Source organism: Macaca nemestrina, chromosome 9, assembly GCF_043159975.1.
Source record: "Macaca nemestrina isolate mMacNem1 chromosome 9, mMacNem.hap1, whole genome shotgun sequence".
Taxonomy (NCBI): domain Eukaryota; kingdom Metazoa; phylum Chordata; class Mammalia; order Primates; family Cercopithecidae; genus Macaca; species Macaca nemestrina.
In genome coordinates, this window is record NC_092133.1 from 80,146,647 (window position 1) to 80,171,219 (window position 24,573).

Below are 24,573 nucleotides of genomic sequence, written 5' to 3' on the forward strand. Positions count from 1 at the left end.
CCTGCTGGGGTGTTGTGCAAAATGATCTATTGAAAATGGCAAGGTCCAACCATCAAATGGTTACTAGACCATTAACTTCAGCATAACCTGTATAGAAGAAATCATAACCAATCCACACAGAGGTTCTCATGTTAACATTCAATACTTATTTATTGAAAAGGTTTTTTAAAATGCTCAGGCAAATTGTTTTTCTTCTAATTACAGCCACATGCATCTTTTTCTTAGTTCATTGTCTCAGCTCTGGTGATTGTCTTCAGTGGGTTCTTGACTCAATCAATGTGTGTTCATCTGTAAAACAGGGATGATAATAGCACCTACTATACGGGGCTACAATAATATCTGCATAACACTTAGAGCAGCTTCAATACACACAAGATCATAGTAAGAATTAGAGAAACTTTTTTTTTTCTAAGTGGAACCTTGACTGGTCCTGACCTTTGAGAATGTCTACTCAGTGAGACCTCCACAGAGGTACGGTCCATCCAGGAAGACGAGAAAGCTTAAATGAATTGATGAGAGAACAAGACTACATAATGCATGATCAAAAGTGTTAAAATGTGCAGAACTGACAATCTTTCCAAACACCCAAGGGGGAAAAAAAGAATAGCACGGGCTTGGCCTGCTAGCTAAGTTTTAGAGAAAAAGAACTTGATCTTGGCCTTAATGATGCATAAAATTGTTAGAAAGAGAGGAATGGTGTTACATATGAAATGAAACTCTAGTAATTTTTCACTAGGCACAGGCTTATGGTCCTGGAAAATATTGTAATTGGCAAAACTGCATTTGGCAAAATCATGTTTAAAAATACAAATGTCATTAATATGTTTATGTATAAGATATATTGAATATATATTCATCTATTATCCCCAACTCAAGCCTTAACCCCTCCGGGAAGGTGACCTTCTCTGAGAATCCATCACTGTCTCCTGTGGGTCACCAGTGGACCACGGCATACTTCCATGTGGCCCTGAAACTCCATAGCATAACTTACCTGGGTCTCAGGCTTGAATCTCTAGCCACAAACTCAACTGTCAAGTGAATATAACTTTCCTTACTTTTCATATGAATGACTCAGTTGCAGCTTAAGATGGCATAATTTCCAAGAGAATTATGTAGTACCAAAGCAGCAACAGAGGCAGAAACCCAGGTCCTCAAAATCATCTATCCACGTAAGCTGAGATGTCTGTCACCCTGCCCAGCCCTTGGTTTTTGGTTCATGTGAGTTGGCCTTGGGTCACTGACTCTGTCCTTGTGTTCTTCAGACTCAGGGCCTGGCTCCACTGCTTCCCTGCCATTCTAGGCACATGAGAATCATCCTGCAGTTAAAATCCCTGATATACTGCCGTTTCTTCTCTGCCGTCCAGCCACCTTCCCAGGACTGAACCCAGTAGAAGGCTCCTGGGGTTCTCAATATCGGTGTTCTTATCATTTATCCAGCTCTCTTTCTCTCCCTCAAGCCAAAAGGCCTCTTTTCTAGTCTAAAGGTTGAAGTAGGGTTATTCATTTTATCCCTGAGTATTTGTTCTAGACCATGAGTCTTTTCTGTTCCCCATAAATCCATCCCATGTATCCTACACTACTTCACCTGCCCACACTGCACTCCTTTGGCTCTCCACACCCTCATGCCCAAAGAAATACGTTACATTTTTTTTCATGGGGGTTGGGGTGCATTCCGTTCCTTTCCTAAGCTGCAAAATAATGTATAGGCTTTTCAACTATTTATGAGGACAAAAGAATAAGATAAAATATTTGTGTGTGCATGTATGCTTTTATGAGTTTATTCACAAATATCCCCACAAGTTAATTTATGCACACATGCGAACATATAAGGAAGCAGGCTTTGCTCCAGCAAAGCCTGGGTATTGTGTTCTATCAATATCTTCAAAACTTTCCAAACAGTTGTTGCACTAGAATCCTTGTCTCAAAGTCCCCCTCTGGTGGAACTGAAGCTATGACAATCAAATGGGTTGTTGCAGGGAATGATGCCTGCTGGAAGTTACCCCACAGAAAGAAAATACCAGGCAAAGAGTCAAGACTGATCTTAGCAATGGAAGTTCCACAGGTGTTTTCTGAATTAAATACCCCATGATTTTGCCTGGCCTACATTGACATTAAACTGCTTAATATACATGGAAATGTTTTCCAAACTCTGCAAACTAACAATGGTTTTATAATACAAAAAGGTGATTTTCTAGATACCAATGATTCTCAAATTGTGGCTGATGGACCAACATCAGTATCAGGGCATTTTGTTAGAAATAAAAATTCTCAGGCCCACCCTAGACCTTCGAAAGTCTGGAGGTGACTACCAGCAATCTGTGCTTTCACAAGCATGCCAGGGGATTCTGATGCATGCTCAAGTTTGAGAACCACTGATATATGCTACAGAAAGGTGACCAAGACAGTGAGCTTTGTGAATGATCAGGCTCAACAGGAAGGTGAAGCCACACCGTGGGATAGTGGAGCTTTCTGCCACTTATTGAGTTTGCTTTGGGGCATGTCATTTATCCTTTCCGAGTCCATATAGAGAGAGAGACTACATTATATATGTATATATAGACTACATTATATATGAACTAGTTTACATGTGTGTGTTGTAACCAGTTCATACCTCACATGAGCTACCACAAGAATGATATGCAGCATGTGTTTGGAAGGTCCTCATAACTGGTTGTTGTTGTTGTTGTTGTTGTTGTTGTTGTTGTTTTTGAGAAGGAGTTTTGCTCTTGTTGCCTAGGCTGGAGTGCAATGGTGCGATCTCTGCTCACTGCAACCTCTGCCTCCCCAGATCAGGTGATTCTCCTGCCTCAGCCTCCTGAGTAGCTGGGATTACAAGTGCCCACTACCACGCCCGGGTAATTTTTGGTAGTTTTAGTAGAGACGGGGTTTTACCATGTTGGCCAGACGGGTCTCGAATTCCTGACCTCAGGTGACCCACCCACCTCGGCCTCCCAAAGTGCTGGAATTACAGGCATGAGCCACCGCGCCCAGCCGGGTCCTCACAATTGTTAAAAAGTCATAGAAATATGAGGTAAGCAGGCAGCCAGCTTTTTGAAAAACCGGCAACCACAGCAGCAGAACAGCTTGATTGGAGGTTCCAGCACATTCTGAACAGCCCTCTGAGGGCCTGAACAGCTGCTGGGTTCAGCCTCACATCTCAACAAATGCAACAGCCATTTGTCTGCCCTTGGTGACACGCAGGTAAGCATCTTTCCTCCATTGCCTGCCGTCTCCTGGGACTGGGCTCTGAGAGCAGGCAGCCACTTCCGCTTGATGTCCTCCCTTCGTTGTGACTACAAAGGGTGATGACTTACAAAGGGCATGTTTTAAAGATGTCTGGCTCAGCAGTTCGCTGCACTGTCTTCAGATGCACTGGTGACAGAGAAAAGAGCAAGGAGAGGAGGACGAATGAGAAGAGGGCTGGATCAACTCGCCGCAACCTGTCGGCTTCCTCTTCCTGTCTCAGCTTGGCTTCCTGGAAGGCTTGCTGCTACTCCTCAGAAATGAAAGGGTAATTAGATCACAGACTGAGTAGGGTGTACGGCCTGAGAAGGAGGCTGGATCGGGTAAGCAGTTCGCTCATGCCTCCTACCTGTTTACAGAACAAAAGTGTGCAGCCTCCAAACAGACCTGAGCCCTGCTGGGAATGGCTGTCAGTGGGTTCTGTGGAGAGCAGGGGTCACAGCACATGAATATCAAAGAGCTCTCCCTCCTCTGTAGGTGGACTGTCATGATTCAGCCTCATCTTCTGGAATCCCGATTGGCCTTCGAAGCTGACTGCTGCAGAAAAACTGATGAGCATAAAAAATCTATTCTAACCGGGCCATGATGGGTTCAGCAGATTTCCCTGACATTTAGGCATCCCAGATTGAAGGCAGGTTTCCCTCACTACCTACATCTATCATAGTACTGACATTTTCTAGCAAAGAAAAAGAGCAAACAAGGAAGACCTCCTTGTTGTGGATTTTGTTTCTTTGAGTCTAAAAGCTGGGGAGAAGTAGTGCTAGTTTACAAAAGGGGAAAAATTTTCTGCAATTGACATTTTTCTTCTACAAAGGCAGACGAGCTAACCTCCAAATCACTTCCAATTCTGAGATTCAAGCATCCCGGTGGTTCTATTTGCTAGGAAATATAGAAGACTGTAGTCCTTGGACACATAGAGTTACAATTTTAAGCACAAAATGCTGGGAGCTATTTTTACTTAATACCTAAGATTATTCTCGGGTGTTTAAGCCTTTCACCTAAACAGCACAGCCTGGTTCAAGCTTCAGAAGCACAAATTGAAATGGCATTACACTTTTAGCTCCCTGGTTCTGACAATAGACCAAGGGGAAGAAGGGGCAGATACAACTGTCATGCAAAGGAGGAAGGATGAACAATTGCCTTTCTTATGGCTCTGGACAAATTTTCTACATTGATTTGGAGCTCATAACAATCCCAAGGAAGGAGGGAGGACAGGGCGTGCTTCTGGCCTCCTGGCTCCATATAGATGGCTCCAAAATATCACTGGCCCTGGCACTCTGGCCAAAAAAGACCAAGAAATGAAAGAATAATCCAAAAAAAAAAGGAAGAATAGCTCAACCCTGTGGTTTTATAAACACAATTTCTCTCTTTTCTTACTGGAGCTCTCCTAAGACTGCAGCTATGGTTTTTCACATTCTTTATTTGTACAGATCCCAATTTAGCTCAAGGAACAAAATAAACCATAGCTGTCAATTAAATACACTCTGAAAACTGAAAGTTCATGTTTGGCCAGAGGTTTATTCACATTAAGCTGAGGTCTGCAGCCTGGGAATCCCATTTTGCTTTACCTTGTATTTTATTTCCACTGTAAGAGGCTCAGGGCTGACACATTATCTCCAATCGGAAGGATATTTGGAATCTTTGCATAACAGTACAATGTGAAGCTGCAGAAATTCAGTACTGATCATCTTGTAGCAATGGGACACAGAGATTGTATGAGGTTTCTCTAAGATCTCAAAGCGGATCACTGATGGGTATGTGGATATCCCATAATCTATGATACTCTTTTGGGCTTTATAAATATTCAACAGAGTCCTCTTCTTGGGCAGCCCTGTGTTCGAGCCTCATATGATAGAGGCAAGAATTGCCCATAAAGTGCAAAGTTTTCGTTCAACACATGCCAACCAACCTCCACATCCTGAATTCAGGGTTTGCTGGGAAGAGAGCTGATACATATGTCCAGGGAGCATGGAGGCTCCTGGGAGAAGGCTTCAGACCTAGACCTAGCCTCCATTCTCTTTTGAGATTCAGTGTTCTATTACACATCTTAATTTCATGTCCTAAACATCCATCAAAAGGATGAGACGATAGTGCCTATATACAGAAAACACTTAGTATTAGTTGTTGAATTAAACACTCAGAGCCTGGTGAATGGACAGGGTGGTTCCTGCCAGAGCAGCTTACCCGACCCATTCAGAGCACATAATGATGGATGCCTCCCTGCTGAGCTCATCTCCAGGGCGCCTTCTTTGTCTTATCTATGTGGTTACCTCTTTTTTAAGGGCTGCCTGCTCCCATTTGTGGGTTCCCTTTCTTGCTCCCTGTCATAGGACATCAATTCTCTTAAAATTCCCCCTCTCTAGGACTCTGCTCCTCAAACACACGTGTATACACACACACACACACACACACACACACACACCCCACATCCCTCCTTTTCTTTTCCGCAGTCTTCCAGCTGAGTAGGTCATCATTCCATGCTACCCATGGTTTTCCTGGAAGGAGCTGGGGGTAGTTAGGATTCTTAAGAGTAGAAAAGAGATGAGTATAAAAGAGTAAAACCACAGAGGCTATTTAGGAGATAACCACAATAGTTCAGGTAAGAAATGAGGGTAGCTTGGACAAGGGTTGAGATAGTGGAGAGGGTGAGGAGAAATCAGATTCAGAGAGCTTAGGGGATTTGCTGATGGATTGGCTGTTAGCTGAGAGGGGAACAGAATGATGACTCCTACATTTTTGTTTTGAGCAACCGGATAGATGGTAATGCCATTTGCTGAGATGGAGGAGACAGAGAGAAGATTTGCAAGAGGTAGCCATCCGGAAGTCACGTCTGAACATAAGTCTTGAGGTGCTACCGCACATCTAAGCAGAAAGACTGAACAGAGGTAGATACATAAATGTGGAGCCAGGGATGAAGATCTGGGAATAACCATATATCACTACCTAGATTGTTCCCTCAAGCAATGGTGAAGCAAGGTATTTCAGCTAAACCAAATCCACTGGGTGCCTAATGTATGCCCAGCATAATGGGCAGACTAAAATGAGTGACCAAAAAATTTGCTCCAAGTCCCTAAACTAAGCAAGTGTGTGATTCAAATAGAGGTCATCTATTCTTGTATCTAATCATTTATTGAACATTTATTAGGTGCCTACCATGTGCCAGATCCTGTGGGAGCTAAAAGATAGTAGGACTAAAGACATAACTAGAATAGAATAAGTGCTGATTAAAAGTTATTAGTATCATCACTTATATTGTCTAGTGGAGAAGATAAAGGCAAAAAAGGAATTATGGAAAAGTTTGGAAAAGCGACATACCAGTGAAAGCTGCCTGATCCCACTCTTTCTGTCCACTGTGCTCCTAATTAGGCCAAGGGCACCCATCTCTGCTGTGGCAGAACTGAAGCTGTAACTCACTTATATGACTCCCAGTTGGGCTTCCTGAACCAGTGACACTGTAGTACTAGAACCAAGCCTTCATATCTCAGTGAAAAGTGAAGACCAGAGCAGCCCCAGTGTAATTTCAGTGACCCAGGTTCTCTGTTTAGGAAATCAGTGTTTCTTCTTCACTGGCATGCTGGTATCTGCACGATTGTGACTTAGTGAGGGAAAAATTCATGCCTTAATTCTGTCTCATCAGAGGAAGCAAAGGGGGGTCGGACTATCATGGCCCCTGTACCTCCATGTCTGAACAGAATATAAAACACAAAAAGTACAGACAACCATAATAGGGACATCCACGTGTGCTATGTATCAGAAACTGTTCTAAGAACTTTTCATACATTCGTCTTCCTTTATCCTCACAGTAATCATGTGAGGTAAGTGAAATTATTAACCCCATTTAACACAGGAGAGAACCAAGATTCCCCCAGTGTTGTAAGTGGTAGATCCAGGATGGGAACCAAGCAGTGCAACCTTAGAGCCTGCATTCCTAAATACTGTGTTACACTGAATGGACGCTTCAGTAAGACGCACCACATTGACCTCATGGTTATGTGTCCCCCAACATGCCAGCACTCACATCCAAGACAGTGCCTACCTGAGGGGAAAACTGCCCACCATGCCTACTGCTGCTCCCTCTCCCTTCTGCCCTCACCACCTCTCCCTCCCACGCTCTGCAAACACTCCCCAACAAGCCACCCCAATTTACATAATCACTTTGTGCTTCTCTGCACAGTCCTGATTTAAGCTGTCCAGAAACCCGCATAAAATAGTGGATTATTCATAGCTACGAGGAACCCTTTCCATTTTGCTGCCAGTTTTAAGCTGTTTAACTACCCACCAATCTGCTGATAAAATACAAAAATGTGATTTATCTCCAAACACACAGAAACATCTCAACAAATCGGATTTATTTTATCTTCCAAAAAATGTTGTTTTGGGTTTTCCAAGATGTCCTTTTCACAGTATTGTCCTCGTGATAAGTTGGATGACTTTGAGAAAAAGACCAGCAATTCATTTATACCCACTCTCCCGTCTGATTCCTAGAAAGATTTGTCTGTCTCATACTCTCTCTGGAGCCTTTGTTGAGTTCCCAGAGGGCAACTCTCGCATTCTCCCCTATCCTAACCTCAGGCTTCACCTCCCGGGAGAGGGACTAGGGACCAAGGAATTAAGTAGCCCCTCCTCCTTTTTATCCCATGTCCACCATCCTCAACATAATAGGGACCATAATGATCCAGGGTCTTCTGTCATTTCTTCCCACTCCACCCTCATTTCCCTGCAGCTCAGAACCTCACCTACTTGTGCAAACCGTGATCCTTTCTCCAGAGTCCAGTGGAGTCTCCATGTCATTGCAACCCATCCTCTTCACCAACTTTTCTTCTTAATTTTTTATTGTTTTTGTTTTTTGCAGACTGGGTCTGGCTCTATTGCCCAAGCTGGAGGGAAGTGGTGCAATCATAGCTCACTACAGCCTTAAACTCGTGGGTTCAAGCGATCCTCCCACCTCAGCAGCCCAAGCAGCTGGAACAATAGGCATATGCCATCAAGCCCAGCTAATCTTTTGTGTGTGTGTGCGTTTTGTTTTGGTAGAGACAGGGTCTTGCTGTATTTTCCAAGTGGTCTTGAACTACTGGCCTCAAGTAATCTTCCTGCCTCAGCCTCCCAAAGAGCTGGGATTACAGACATGAGCCACCATGCTGGGCCTCTTCACCCTTAGTCTTTTCCCTAAATGGTACCCAAATTGTCTTCTCTTGGCTGTTCCTGGCCAATGCAGCTCTATCCCCAGGAAAGAATGTACCACTGGCAGAGCTGTACTCCTTAATTCAGGGCCTATGCTATGGTTTTTTCACAGGGCTGTAGCAGGGTTGTGGTAGATAGCATATTGGTCTCTCTCTGCTGCTTTGCCTCCTCTCAGAGCATGACCCTTCTATTTCAGTCAGAATCCTCTTCTCCTGGGCCCCTAGTCCCAATCCATTCTGCCCTTTCTCCAACCCACTGCTGTTGTCACCTGATTATTCTGCTGCATTTAAAAGACATTTGAAGGCCAAGCATAGTGACTCACACCTGTAATGCCAGCACTTTGTGAGGCAGAGGAGGGAGGATCACTTGAAGCCAGGAGATTCAGGCCAGCCTGAGCAACATAGCGAGGCCTTGTCTCTACGGAAATTAAAGAAATTAGCCGGATGTGGTGGCACACGCCTATAATCCTAGCACTCGGGAGGATCACTTGAGCCCAAGAGTTCAAGGCTGCAGTGAGCTATGATCCCAGCACTGTACTCCAGCCTGGGCAACAGAGCCAGAACTTATCTGAATAAATGAAATAACATGCACAATATATGGGTGATTCTGTTTACATTATCGTTGTCTTCATCATACTACCACTGTATCAACGCCACACTCATCATCATCTCCCTTCCTTTCTCCATGCCCCCCGACTCTAACACACCTAATTTATTTCCTAAATATGACCACCTCCTTTGTGGCACCATGACTTAATGTTTTACCCTCTGAAATGTCTGACAAACTCTTAGCTCACTCTTGAACTATGACTCTGAGTTGGTCCCTGTCTTCTCTGAGCTTCTGTAGCACACTGTTCACACACATGTAGGTACATTTTACACTGTTTCTAATCCAATTCTGTGGCAAATTAAAGACAGCCACGATATCTTTGGCATGCCTCCCATGGAGAGGTAGTGTCTATGTCCCCTCCCGTTGAATCTCGGTGGGTTTATGAATATACTGAACATTAAAATATGGCAAAAGTAATTCCAGGCTTTGAGAAATTGGCAGTTACCACTTTCTCTTGTCTTGAATCACTCTCTCTGAGAGTCTTGAGCAGCTATAAGGTGGATGACTCAACGTCAAGAGTTTGAGACTAGCCTGGCCAACATGGTAAAACCCTGTCTCTATTAAAAATACAAAAAATTAGCCAGGCATGGTAGCGAGAGACTGAGGCAGGAGAATCACCCGAACCCGAGAGGCGGAGGTTGCAGTGAGTCGAGACTGCGCCACTGCACTCCATCCTGGGAGACAGAGAGAGACTCCATCTCCAAAATAAATAAATAAGTAAATAAGTCTTGGCTACCTGAGGCTGCTACACTGAAGAGACCACATGCAGATGCTCTGGCCAAAAGACCCAGCAAAGCCCAGCCTCCTAGCCAACCCCACCCAGAGGCCAGTTATATAAGCATGAATCCATCTTTGACCATACAGATCAATCAGTCCACCAAACAGTGACCACTGAATGGCCTCTGTGCATACCACATGGACTAGAAAGATTGCCCAGAAGAGCTCTGCCCAAATTCCTAATTTCAAAATTCAAGGTACATAATAAAGCAGCTGCAGTTTTAAGCTGCTAAGGTTGGAGTGATTGTTACATAGATTTTCCAGCTTCAAGAGGCTGCCTACATTTCTCGCCAGCAATTTAGCACCTTTCCTCTGCCTTCTCTTCTGTCCTTACATCTATTTATCTGGCCCTCCTGAGTCCTTATCACAAGGACACTGCGATTACAGTAAGCCCAGTAATCTGGATAATCCAGAATACTGTCCTCATCTCAAATCCTTGATCATATCTGCAAAATCCCTATTGCCATAATGTAAAGTAACACATATACAGGTTCCAGGAATAAGGACTTGAACATTTTGTGGGCCAGTATTCTGCCTAGCCACATCAACAAATGTCTCAGATTCCTCAAAAGATTTTGACATCACCAAGAGGAGCTTGGAGTATGTAGATGAACACAAAGCCTTCTGGTTGGTCTTGTTCACATTGTACATACATTTTTTAGGATTTTACAAATATTCTAGTATCCAAAATGTTATTGTCTGGCTCTTAAAATTTGAAAAAGTCTTTATTTCACAAGTGACAGGCTAGAGCTTGTGCAAAGTGAATGAACCTATGTGTAAATGTTTGGAATCAAGGGTGAGATGCCAGGCCACTATAAACTCATACTTACCTAGTGGGGGAAATACCATGATCATGAAGGTGACTTTCCCAGGGTGAGGCTTATCCATTGCATGTTGGGTGTGCTGACATCTGCAGGAAACCGGACTGCATAATTTGTGGTAATGAGGGTACGGCACTTGCATTCTCTTTTGTATCACTGTTGGTCAAATGATAGAAGTCATACTTGGGATGTGTGGCTACTGTTTTGCTTTGTGACTTACCGTTCTCTAAAGTACATATGACATTATGGGGTATGTAGTATGCCTTTGCAGCCATTTCTCAGGATGTATACCCTTAAATATCTCCAGAAACAGCAAGTTATACTACAGTGTAATCTATGCTAGTGACAGGCTTCCTTTGTACTTTCTCTCTGACTTTACTTTTTGTTGTTTTTTTTTTCAAAATAATTTGATGTTTTTATTGAAGTAACGTGTGAGTGTTTTTGAAAATGTCATATGAAAGGGATAAACTTGAAAGGTAACTCTTCCCCAACCACTCCTTCCTCACCTTCCCCATTTGTAGCTGTTTCTTCATTTACCTCAATATTTTTGTGCTGGTATTTATAATAAGAATTTCACTGACATTTCCCACCCCAGTACCTTCCCTCCTCCATCCTTTCATTATATAGAGTGCTATAAACTCCATGTCTGATTCACTTGGTCAGCAGTATGAATCAACTGAGATAAAAAAGAACACTGCAGTTAGAGAAAGCTACTTTCAAATAGTTCTACACGTTTTTAGATGATTCCCAATATGATCATCTAAGGAGTGGAACTCATAATCAAAAGACCTAGTTTCAAGTCCTGATTTGCATGGACAATTTCACCTGATAGCTGTGTTCCAGAGACTTACGCCAGGACCTAATAAACGGACAGGTAATAAATATTTTAGGCTCTGCAGGTCGTAACAAATACACAACTCCGCCATTATAACCCAAGGAAGCCATAGGCAATACATAAATGAGTGGGCGTGGCTACACCACAAATAAAACTTTATTTGCAAACTCATACTGCAGCTGGTTTGGGCCCCAAGGCTATAGTTTGCTAATCTCTGGCCTAGGATATTACATGGAGACAATAAAAACACATGGGATAGCTATGAGCATTAAATAAAGGTGTGACAGTCCTTTACAGACAAGAAAGCATGACATAGGTGAGAAGAGAGAATAGGGCTAAGAAAGGAAGCAGAGAGCACTGGAGATAACCTTGCCTTACTCCTTCATTTGCTGCAAGGCCACTCTGTTTATTATGGCACATGATGTATTAGATGGTACTGAATATGAGCGCTGAATCTGCAGTCTTGCTTCTAGAGGCCAAATTTGAAATCGTATTTACAGTCCTGTTTCCTGCAGCTTGAGTTATTTAAGATTTGGTTTAATTCATTTCGGAGCATACAGACTGGGGAGTAGTTTTTGAGACAAGATATAACATCTTATATAATTGACCATGCAAAACGTTTTAGGCAAGGAATTCTCATAGCTCTATTGCTTTAACAATCAACAAAGAATTACTGATATGTCAGGCCGTGTGCCAGAGGGCTGTGGACACAGAAACGAGTGAGACATCACTTTAACTCAAGTCCTTGGTTTAGCAGGGAAAGCACACGTGTATAAAGAGAACAATAGCAAAATGCAATAGTAGTCTTTAAAAAAGAGAGAGACAGTGGAAGGCTGACATTCCTGCTCCTTCATGTCTTTTAAACATCTTTACGACATGTTGACAGATCTCCACATTTTGAATTCTGCCTTCTCGATGTAGGAAAAAAAAAAAAGTTTCCGATCTCCCTTGCTGTTAGAATGGAGGCATGTGGCTTTGTTTTTACCAGTCAGACACATCTACACAAGACCTGGATTGGTAAGTAAGTTATGTGAGGGGACAAGGAAGAGGGCGGGACACCCACTCCATGGGTAGTGGTGGCAGCAGAGGAGGCCAGCACGGTTTTGGGACCAAAGGCAAAAGCTGCTTCCTTACCAGGAGAACCCGACCCTGGTATGATGCTGGGAGCTGCTGCTGCTGGAAAATGAATCTGAAACTTATTTCCCAAGCCCTTCCAACAACTTGGTAAGCTTTCTAATTTCCTCAATTGATTCCTTCTTGCTTAAGCTAACTAAAGTGGATTGTCATCGGCCATTAAGAACCTGACTGATACATGAAGATTGTTCAAGGTTACTTAAAGTTAAATGGAAAAATAAAGTTTCTCAGAGGCAGTGATGTTAAAGATGAGTCATTCCAGAAGGACATCTTGGACTGAATGAATTGCATCTGCAAAGGCTAGGAAGCATATGAGACCATGCATTGTTCAAGAAATGAAGGTGAATGTGGTTGAAATATTTGCAGCATAAGAAAAGTGACTAGTGAGGGTACTGAAAATGCAGGCAGGGATCATGAAGGTTTTTCAATGCCTTGATTGGGCATTTATATATTGAATAAATGGAGAGCCATTAATGACTTTAAGCAGGAGATTGTCAATATCATATTAGCATTTTCGGGAGATCCCTTGGCAGCAGTGTGGAGAATTGAATGCGGGGTGGGAGAGAGACCAGAGCAGGGAGAACTATTAGGAGGCTATTGCACTCGTCCAGGTGAGAGGTAATAAGATCGAAGTTGAAGCAGTGGTGGTATAAATGGAATGGGGGGAGGAGGTTGATTTTTTTCTGCTGAGATTTTGATTTAATCAGGAAAGAAGAAACAGCAGATTCACCAATATGTTGCCTCTCTACTAGAGGAGATAATATTCCATTAAAAACATCTAAATTGCAACCTTGGATCTCTATATCCCCAGGGCACACTGCACAGAGCCAGCATGTGAAACCCCTGTGGATACTACCGTGAATGTTTATGTGTTTCTAGAAGTGGACTGGAGGCAGTGAGATAAAAAGCCTTATTTTATGGCTATGGCCCAGAGCATTCCTTTCAGAAGGAGAGGTGCCTCTGGGACAAGTTGTGAGATAAATCTTATAAAGGTGACATGGTTATTCATTTCCACAGAGTCCCATTTTTCATAGGGTTTCTACATCCAACTTTTATCTCCTTGTCTAGGGCAACTTATCAAGAAATGTCCCTACCAAGAAAACTGAAGTTACTAACCATATATGACTTCTAATACAAGGGCTCCAGGTTTCCAAACATTTCTTCTATTCAAAGTAGGGAAGACGGAATGGGGCATGGGACTCCAGGAACAGGAGGGCGTGAGAGAAAGTAAGCAAGAAAAAGAGACAGTGCAGACGTTCTCAGCTGGCCCTCCCTGCTACATGTTCATGCAACGCCTTTTATGCCATTTTTCTCTCCCTCTTTCTCCCTCTCCTTTAAATTGTAAAAGTATAAAATATTTAAAGAAATACGTTTGAAAAGACAGTAAGTCACCTGTAATCACATCATCTTAGCACAATCAGCTTTCCTTTTCGTGCATTCACTCCTAGCCCTTGTTCTCCACTTGGGTGGCTAATTTTAGAGTTCTTATTGGAATATATTTCTTCAGCCCAGTTCCCCAGAAAAGCAGACTCTGAGTCAGATCTCCATGTTGGAGGTTCTTGGGCACAGACAACATCCACCGTGGGGAGTAAGGGAAGCAGAGCTGGCCAGAAGAAGACATTGGACTGAAATGCAGTAGCCCCTCAGAGTTGCCCCAGATGAAGGCAGGCCCCCCTCCCATTTACCAACCAGTGAGTGATGTCAGATCACCTCCAGGGAAGGCCATCACCGCCAGTGAGAAGGTTCCTTTCCGACAAAGGCCAAGTCCAGAGAAGAGCTCAGCTGTGAGTCACAAGCAGCCAACATTCCTGGCAAGTGGGGGAAAGAATGCCTTGATCCCAAAGGCCATATCTGGGCATGCAACAAGCGTATGGAATCCACAGCATAGGGATCAGTAGCACTGCACTATATTAGCAATCTTAAGCAATACAACAAGTGAGCTGAGAAATCATGGGCTTCTTCAGGATCACACAATGCTAGGTGTTAACTCTCTTCTACATACCAGTTTTTTTGTTTGTTTTTTTTTTTTCACTTTGAGTTCTGTGATACATGTGCTGAATGTGCAGGTTTGTTACCTAGGTGTACATGTGCCGTGGTGGTTTGCTGCACCAATCAACCCATCACCTAGGTTTTAAGTCCCGCATGCATTAGGTATTTGTCCTCAGTGGAGCACCTCTGAGCCCAAGTTTCTTTAACTTTAAAACGAGAAAAGTACTAAAACCTGACACTGAGGTTTGCAGGAAGATGAAATAAGATAGGGCATATAGCAAATAGTAAGCACTAAGGAAATCAAAGTTACTATGATTAGCATTCAGTTCATCTTTGGTCTGTTGAAACATTACATGTGGCGGTCACGTTTAACAGCTGCATAATATGGCATCATAATGAATAGTTGCATTACTTAATCGTCTTCTAGTATTTGATACAAAGGTTGTTGCCAATTAATCACTATTAGAGAGCAAGTAAAAATATGTCTCTTTGCCATGTAACTTTTTTTGTATTTTGTCGGTTCTTTAATTCTCTTAGGTAAATTACATTCTTGTGTCAAGTGACGTGGATGGCTTCTGTACAATTCTCAAATTCTAAGTCATTCATTCTCTGCAAGACTATCATGAGCCTCCTGTCAGTGAGAAGCGCTGTCACCCAAAATATCTGACAGAGCTTCAGCTTCTTCTTCCAGCTCAAGCGGTATGAAGGCAGAATCTTTTACTCAATTATAAATGTATGAAAAAACAAACGAGTTGAAGTTGTGTTTTGTTTTGGGTCAACTCTGTTATACACCCAGACACACACATACACACACACACAATTTCAGAAATCAAATTCAGCCTGGGCACAGTGGATCACACCTATAATTGCAGCACTTTGAGAGGCCAAAGTGAGAGGATTTCTTGAGCCCAAAAGTTCAACACCAGCCTGAGCAATATAGTGAGACACCTGTCTCTACAAAAAAATTTAAAAATTAGCCAGACAGGGTGGCACACACCTGTAGTCCCAGCTACTCAGGAGTCTGAGGTGGGAGGATTGTTTGAGCCTGAGAGGTTGAGGCTGCAGGGAACTGTGATCACATCACTGTACACCAGCCTGGGTGACACAGCGAGACCCTGTCTCAAAAAAAAAAAAAAAACAGAAGTCAAATTCAGACAATTCACACCTTTAGTTTCATAATTAGGTTGGTTTCATAGTTTCTCCCCTTTTACTAAAAATAATTTACGGTTCTTGTTGCCATGTTCAGGATATATATAAATGTAAATAATATGAAATAGAGAAGAAAATTGTTTTAAACACATTGACAGTTAAAACAACAACAACAACAACAACAACAAAAACCTAAAACATACCCAAAAATGATTGTAACAGTAGTGATTAATTCTGGGTAGTTGAATAATAGGGACCGCCATATTCTCCTTCTCCATCCTTTTCAGTATTTTACAAGCATTCCACCCATTCGTGTCCATCTTAGAGCACAGGGGTGGGGGCAAGTTTGAGCATTTGTCAGACTGACACGGATACAAGACCTGCCTGGCCACTCACTGGCTAGATGAGCCCTTGAACTTTACTAGCCGGCTCACAGGGTTTCTGTGAAGACTAAAAGATATTAAAGCAAAAATAGCTGTCCCTAGTGAGTAGCTGGCACCCAACGAAGATGGGATTCCCTCCCCTCTAAAATGGAGGTGAGGACGGCGCCACCTGGTGGCCCCTGCGGCTGTCGGCCCCTTCCGTGGGACCAAGTGAACATTCCCCCACTCATACTCCCTTGGGGCCACCTCCTTTATGGCTGAGGCTCAGAAGGATTAAGAATAAAGAGCAATTATAGAACAGATACTGTATAATCAGTTAATTAACATTTCAGAGATAAGGGAACAGAAAACTCAAATCCCACAGTATAAATGAATGGCAGGCTGGGTCAAAAGGATCCAACTCATAAAAGCGTTCCACTCAGAGCCAGAGGAGCCTTCCCGCTCCCAGCCTGGCTGGTCTTTTGCTTTCTCCTCTTGTTTTACTAAATCTTTTATCTCCCTCTCCCTCCTCCTCCCTTTCTCTAATACTGTGCTCTCCCTTTTCTCGATGGCTGCTGTTCTTATTTTGCCTATTTTTCCCATATTTCCCTGTTTTCCCTCCCCTAGATTAACTGAGCAGTTTGGGGTTTGCAATCTGTATTTTAATATTATGGGAATGGAGGCTTTGATTTTTATGTCCAAAATATTTTATCAAGGTTTTTATTTTAAAAGGTGTACATATCATGAAAGAAGTATTTTATTTGAGTCGGAGGAAAGCCACAGAAGGAAAGCCTCCCCAGTGATTTAGTGTTGATCCTGGATATTTTGAGCCTGTCAATTTGCTCTGTGAGTCTGCTTTCCAGATATGTCAGCAAGACTGCATAGGCCTCAAGCGTTTTCTTGGGATTCCCCAAAGAACTAACTCAAGGAACACAGAGAGGATTAGCAGCCTCTCAGACCCACTCAATTCCTGGAAGATTCTGATACAACTACTGTCTCAGGTTCAAAGGCTTTAGTCAGGATAACAGGTGTCCTCTCTGAGCCAGCAGCCCAATGGTACACAGCTGGGGCCCTGGGGGGTTGGCAGTAGTAGGAATTTAGGAAGAGGGGTCACAATAGCCCCAGCAAACTGATGTACTTTCCTTTCTGTCTTGAGCCCAATTGGGCAGTGAAGGAAGTGTATGGCTGTATTAGTCTGTTCTCATGCTGCTAATAAAGACATACCTGAGACTGAGTAATTTATGAAGGAAAGAGATTTAATTGATTCACAGTTCCACATGGTTGGGAAGGCCTCACAATCATGGTGGAAGGCAAGGATAAACAGTGTCACATCTTACATGGTGGCAGGCAAGAGAGAGTGCTTGTGCAGGGGAACTCCCATTTATAAAACCATCAGATTTCATGAGACTTACTATCATGAGAACAGGATGGGAAAGACCTGACCCCAAGATTCAATTACCTCCCACCAAGTCCCTCCCACAACATGTGGGAATTATGGGAGCTACAATTCAAGATGAGATTTGGGTGGGGCCAAACCATATTGACAGTCAATAGTCACTTCAGTTCACAAGTGGGCTATGGTTGTCTACTCAGATCAAGATTATGAATATAATGAGTGGTGAGATCCACATATGCCTGCACCTCAGACAGTAGGACCAATATAGGTCAGCAGTGCCATTTGCTACAGGAGAGACTGCAATGAGCAGAGTTTACATTGCCACAAAAAAGTACATTTTTATGAGAATAATAATTTCTTGATCTTCAGCTTTTCCTGAAATGTCTGTCCAAATTCTCTTTGGACTGAATTCTATTTCTTGGTTACAAAGGCAGAGAGACATGCCATCCTAGACATTTAGGAAAGAAGAGGCAAACTTTTGCATGTGTGTGTAAACGTTTAGATGTCAATCATTCAGAACAAGCTATTAGAAACCCTGGCCTTTCCAAAGAACCCAGCTGCAAAGAACTGCAGTTCACAAGAGCAGCACTGCCTAGCTGAGTGCTCACACCCCAGCTGCTGTGGTCTGGCCTTGACCTTGGACCTACCAGGGCAACCCAGACTTGCTGTACTCGGGTCTTATACCACTTAAAGACAATCCCCCAGAATCCAGATTGGCCAATCCCTAACCTGACTCAGGCTACACAATAAGGTTTAGTGTGTCCCTCACTCTCTCCAATGACTAGGAGGCCCTGGTCTGGCCAAGTTCTCCCGCTTAATATTATTAGTACTGGTCATTTTGGGACTCATGACTAAGAAAGGACAGTAATGGAAAGCACTCAGAGCTCTTCTCCAGAAGAAGGAAGTGATTAACTGTCAGCCACAGGCCAGGCAATTGAGCATGAACACTGAAGTTTTCGCAGCCTGAAAACTATGACAAAAGGAAGGAGAAGCCACCAGGTGGCCAGGAGACTCTGGTGGATTGCACCAGATAGAAAAATAGGAGATGCCACCAACAGGGCAGACATGCCATGGAGATGGACCTGAAGCAGAGGGACAGAGACAGGAACAGTATCTGTAAAACTCCACCTACCCATAGGACTAGAGTATCATCATCTATGGCAGCAGTTTAGCTCTGGGCAGAGCCACAGAGACTCACAAGACAGTTAAATCTGATGGAATCTAAGACATCTAATTTAGGTTATCTGCATTTAAAACTACCTCAAAACTTCGTGAATTAAAGCCCACTCCTTTTTATTTTCATTTCCTATTATTCTGTGGGTTGTCTGGGACTCAGCTGGATGGTTCTCTCCTCTGGGGTCTCTCCTGAGGCTGTAGTCAGGTGGCTGCACCTTCCAGGATACCTTCTCCCACATGTCTGGCTGGAAGTGTTTCTCTCTCCCCATGTGGTCTGTCCACATGGGCTTCTTTCCACGGTAGCTGGACCCTAAGAATGACCATTCCAAAAGGACAGGTTCTCACTGTCTAATTGTGCCACACATGTTAATGCTCCATTGACCAAAGCAGTGAAATGGCCAAGCCCAGAATCACAACAGCATACATACCGGGAGGTGAGGTGCATGGGAGTCCCAAATAAACAGATGATAGTATCTGCACTCACTCAATTGTTTTTGTGCTGCCAATATTTTATCTTATTTTGTTCTCTTCCTTTCTCCATTATATTTTATATAGTTTTTGTGAAATTCCCTTCTTTTCTCAGCTGAGCCAAATGAAAAACAAATTTCTTCCCCACTTCACTTGAAGATTCTAAAATGAAAGCAATGCCACTTGCCCTGATCTCCTACTTAAACACACACACACAAACACACACACAAAAGACACATACCCATCATGATGGCGGCCATGGAGGTCAGTTGGACCAACATCCAAAGAAACCTGAGTCTCTGGGAAGGCAGTCATTACCAATGTTCAACTATCCTTACCTGAGAGTCTTCTTCCAAACACTCTCAGCAAAAACTTTCCAGTGCTCTGAGATTGGTTCTTCTTTTAAGGGAAGCTGCTTCCTCACACAAAAGACATTGTTATATCACTGGTTACAACAAAGTTCTATCACGACTCAAGGACTTTCAAGACAGTAGCCTGAGCCCAATTACTGAATGGTGCAGTTTCATCTTAATGTCATCACATCCCTAAAAAGATATTCGCCTGAAAGTTGAGTGAAGCCTCTCTATTGTCATGGGACCAACTCCTTAGTGGTACCCGTAGCATGGTGACCTGCTGCAGTCTCTGACAACTTGAACTAAGAAATAACTCAGTCTCCTTATTAATGGAAAACTTGATTGAAATGGAAATTGTATGTACTTCTCCACTTATATAATCACTGAACAATGCTGGAAGAGTTCTGCAGGCATTTTGGCTGCATTTACCAACTTCTATTTCTTTTGTGAGTAGGGAAAATTCATGCAAAGAAAAAATACATTTAAATGAAATAAGGATTGGGACAGGTTCAACCAAACAGAAAATTTGCAATCTAAATAACAAAGGATTCCAGGACCTGAATCTGGCAGCAGTCTAACCAGCTTCACTTTCAAATATGTAGTTAATAAAGAATACATTGGATCACACTGCATGCTCTTAACTTTGAGTCTGATAAATTACTAAGACCCTCAGCACTGCTCATTTCTGATGCTCACTGGGATAAGGAAAATGAGTGCTGCCCTAGCCCAAAAGGTTGGTCAGTACCAAGGAAAGATCACTTACAGTCAAAATTGTTTTGCTGATCTCCTGGGCAAGCACCATGTTGGACAGCTACAAACCATCTCTGAGCAATTCCAAACCAGTCAGCTTATCTTCCAGCTTTGGAAGAGTTGGCTATTTCTTTCATTGCACTTGAAGGTAAAACACTTGGCTTGCCTATAAGGATCAGTGGTGCAAAAACTGTGTGCATTTAAATGCTAGCATCACACTCAGCATGGTGAGAGGCTTCCTGCATGAGACACCATCAGAAGCTGAGCCCTCCCAAGGAAACAGCCAGTTCCTGTTTTCAATCTGACTGTCACTCTGGGTCTGAAACATACCTTCATTGAATGGAGTATTGACCTTTATTGTCTGCTCTATTCATGTGATTTTCTTTCTTTATCCCTCCTCCTGACCTCTCTCTTACAGACACAAGGTGTTGAATTCCTACAATTCTATTATAGTTGATCTCTTTCCCTCTGGCTGTCTGACAACTCCCTTCCAAGTTTTAGAAGACAGTATAATACATGGTTAAGAGAAGACATCTGACTGCTGAGGTTCAAACCTGGCCCCTCTACTTACTAGTCTGTGACCGTTACAAGACACTTATTTCTCTATGTTTAATGTTCTCATCTGAAAAATAGGAATAGTAAGGTTCCCTCATAGTGTTGTAAATGAAACATTTAATACTGGATCATAGTACACCATCAATAAATGTTATCAGTACTAGTAGCAGTAATAATAGTAGCAGCAGCATTGTTGTTCTTGTTTTTACTGCAACAACTAAAATTTTAATTCCCAATCTAAGTTCAGCCAGGCCATAGTCCCAAACCCAGGGCTGTCCACAGGCAGGAGAAATGTAGGAGCCCCTCCCTGGCTCAACACCAAGTCCATGTTGCTGCGTATCCCCTTCTGATCTTAGTACCTCAAACGGCCATTTTCTTTCCTTTCCTTTTTTTTTTTTTTTTTTTTTTTTGTTGTTGTTATTGTTTTTTTGATCTTGCTCTGCCACCAGGCTGGAGCGCAGTGCACAATCTTGGCTCACTGCAACCTCTGTCTCCCAGGTTCAAACAATTCTCCTGCCTCAGCCTCCCAAGTAGCTGGGACTACAGGTGCATGCCACCTTGCCCAACTAATTTTTGTATTTTTAGTAGAGACGGGGTTTCACCATGTTGGCCACAATGGTCTCGATCTCTTAACCTTGTGATCCCACCCGTCTTAGCCTCCCAAAGTACTAGGATTACAGGCATGAGCCACCATGCCCAGCCAAACAGCCATTTTCAAATGGGCATCCACATTGGGGATTGCTACTCCATAGTCAGTCCCATGAACTCCTCTGTCCAATCCCTTCCTGCCAGGGATCTTTTCTAACTGGATTGCAGCCTTTGATTCCCTCTTATTAGGTCACTGAATCTCCTTCTGAAGTCTGTGGCCAGCTGTCCTATTTACTTCCTCTAGTCTGCTTCTCACATCACCAACCAAACTTATGGCTGCTCAGGATCACCTATGATCACCCACTGTTGGCCCTGGGTCGTCCTGGCTCCCAGTGTTTCCAGCCCCACAGAATGACAGTATAGATAACAGTTATGAGTACCTACCAGGCATTGTTCTAAAAACTTTATGCATAATAACTCATTTTCTCCTCACATCAACTTTAGGAAGTAGATACTATTATTAGTTCATTTTCACTTATAAGGCAACTGACACACAGAGAGGTTCAGTAGTTTTCCTGAGAAATCACAGCTACTTAATTGTGGCTCCAGGATCAACTCTAGAACTGTGGCTCCATAACCCACCCTACAGTATGCAGGAAAACCCTCCTAAAACACTGTGTGTGTATATGTGTGTGTGTGTGTGTGTGTGTACATGATATAAGAAAAAATGCTTTGGAAGGTGCTAGTGAAACATAAACTTTCTCTTGTATTGCAGTGTTTAATACAAGTTCTTAAAATAGGAGACAAACAAAAAATATTTACTGATTGAACAATCCTTGTAGCTGGAAAACCTCCCGCCCAAAAGCAGGGCATATCAGTTCATTCAGACTAGATTTTCTGTTCCCGAACATCCTTGTGCTCTGATTCTGATCCCTAAGGCCTGAAGATGGACCTTCCAGCATGGAATCACCTCCTGCTGTCATTCCCACCAACTTATTGCCCCACCTCCACATGGAAAGATGTTTGGGACCTGGGACTTACTTTAAGGTGTAGCCAATAGCCCTCATCCACTGTTTCTTTCTATAAAGCTTATATAGCATTCATGTGCCCATAAGCCCATCCCTCAAATGCTAACCTTATACTTGTTGCTGTGGTTGAACCCCAAGCTTTAGCCTGGGCTGGGGGTAACTGTCATGTTGCTATCCAGCAAACACTGGGTAATTCCCTAGGATTTCAAGAGGCAGATGTGCAATCTGCCATGTGCTATGAGCTCCTTGGAAGACACCAGGTCATTAAGTACCAGCCCTTCCTATTTCTGAGTTCTTTAGAGTTGAGCAATGTCCTTTTCACATACAAAGAACATCAAAAATTACAAATCTTTATTAAATGCTGAGCCCATTTACAGAGGTTTCAGCAAGAGACACAGCTCATTCAATCTTTGCTTCGTCAGGCAGTTTGGAAAGCACTTTATAAGAATACTCAAAACGTACATTTAAAGTACACCTTAACATTTCATGTGATTAGAACTCAGTTTAAACTCTAACTAAAATATGCAAATAGCCAAAGCATGCCTTTAAGATGAGATACAATATTACTATCATTTTCTCATGCTGTACCAGTTACTCCATGCTGAGAAGAATCTAATCCAAAATCAATTCTCATCATGCAGAAATCATCAAGCAAACTGACATAAAAACTGTCATCAGGAGGATAAGTAATTTTGGAGAACAAAAAAATTCACTGAAGTTGTGCAGCTTCTCTGGGGAAAAGGTAAAAGCCTGTTTCCAGCTGACTAGTTCTGCCTGGAATCACCCATAGTTTGGACAAAGATGCCAAGCACTCTCTCAGCTCAGTGAACATTCATGATAACAGTGACAAAACATTATAATTAGAAAACTCTTTACAAAATGTGTGTAATCACATCTGATCCTGTGACATCAGTATCATTCTCCCCATTTTAGAGCTCAGAGAACAAAGTGAGAGGTCATGAGACTTGTCCAATATTACACAGCAAATTTGTTCCTTCATTTAATAAATATTTATTGAGAAATCACCACATGCAAGGCATTGAGATACATACTGGGGGACTGGAGAGGAAGAAGACATTTTCCCTGTCTGAATAATATTTAGAGACATCACGCTATGGGATTTCTTCCTGCTATCTTTTCTCTTTCCCTGACCTTCTTGTTTCTCCTTTAAGCAAGGCTTTCACCAGCTCTGAGCTCACAGCCCCAAGGGAAACATTTAGCAGGGGGAAACAAAAGTAGCTCATATGACTTCTGGCTCTAATGTTCCAAAAGCCTAAATTATTGAATATTACAGGGAAAAAAAAAGAGTATGTCTTAAAGAAACTTGAAGAAATAATTTTTCCCAGACTAGACCAAGGTTCTCCTAGTGTTCAGAGGAAAGGAGAAGAGAACAAGAGGAAGAGGAGATCGAGGGGTCCCGGGAGAAGAGGGAGCCTGTGCCTCCTTCCCAATAGTGCTACCAGGGAGGAGGATGCCCTAAAGGGAAAATTGACAGTGTGTTCATCTAAGCTTCCTGGAGCCTAGCCTCACCGGTGTGGTTAGGAGCAGCAGAAAGTCAAGTCATTTGATGGGACCACAGACACAGGCACAATTGACCTGTTTGGACTGATGATCCTGTGTTATATGACCCTGGAACTGGGGGACATGTCTGAGGTTGGGGACTCCAACTAGAAATAAAAAGTTGAATATAGAAAATAAAGAGATACTCTAGTCCTAATACACCTCTGTTTATGGTCTGAGATGCATACCCACTACTCAGATAATAAAAATTAGTGGAGAAGGAAGTCTCATTTCTAGAAAGATAGCATAATTTCCCAGTCCACTGACCTCCTTGCAAATAACTAAAGCTAGGCACAGTGGCACATACCTGTAGTCTCAGCTACTCAGGAGGCTGAGGCAGGAGGATTGCTTGAGCTTGGGAATATGAAACCAGTCTTGGCAACATAGTGAAATGCATTTCTAAAAGAAAATAAAATAATATAAACTCTGAACACTATTAAAATATTACCCAATGCCTATGAGGAGTGAACAGAATTTGCAAGGGAGCTGAAATTTGGAAGAAGGGATTGGCACCAGGTGAATCCCTCCTCTTTGTGGCTTTGGTCCACAGGAGAGCTGTGGGCATGACATGACATGGAGTGGCTTCTGAAAGAAAATTG

The 24,573-nt window shown here is 42.8% G+C and overlaps 2 long non-coding RNA genes and 1 pseudogene across 2 annotated transcripts; 1 reads left to right on the top strand and 2 right to left on the bottom strand.

Annotated features, from left to right (window-relative positions):
* Positions 1–138: 138 nt before the first annotated feature.
* Positions 139–4,496, bottom strand: LOC105496001 (uncharacterized). The gene is made up of 3 exons (XR_011607459.1): positions 3,593–4,496; positions 3,315–3,496; positions 139–288 (listed from the first exon to the last, which is right to left on the bottom strand). It is a non-coding gene; the product is annotated as an uncharacterized lncRNA (long non-coding RNA).
* Positions 4,497–7,897: 3,401 nt separating this feature from the next.
* On the bottom strand, positions 7,898–24,366 carry LOC139356078 (uncharacterized). The gene is made up of 3 exons (XR_011607458.1): positions 24,282–24,366; positions 10,641–10,787; positions 7,898–8,120 (listed from the first exon to the last, which is right to left on the bottom strand). It is a non-coding gene; the product is annotated as an uncharacterized lncRNA (long non-coding RNA).
* On the top strand, positions 10,633–10,780 carry LOC112429230 (U1 spliceosomal RNA; annotated as a pseudogene).
* Positions 24,367–24,573: the final 207 nt, after the last annotated feature.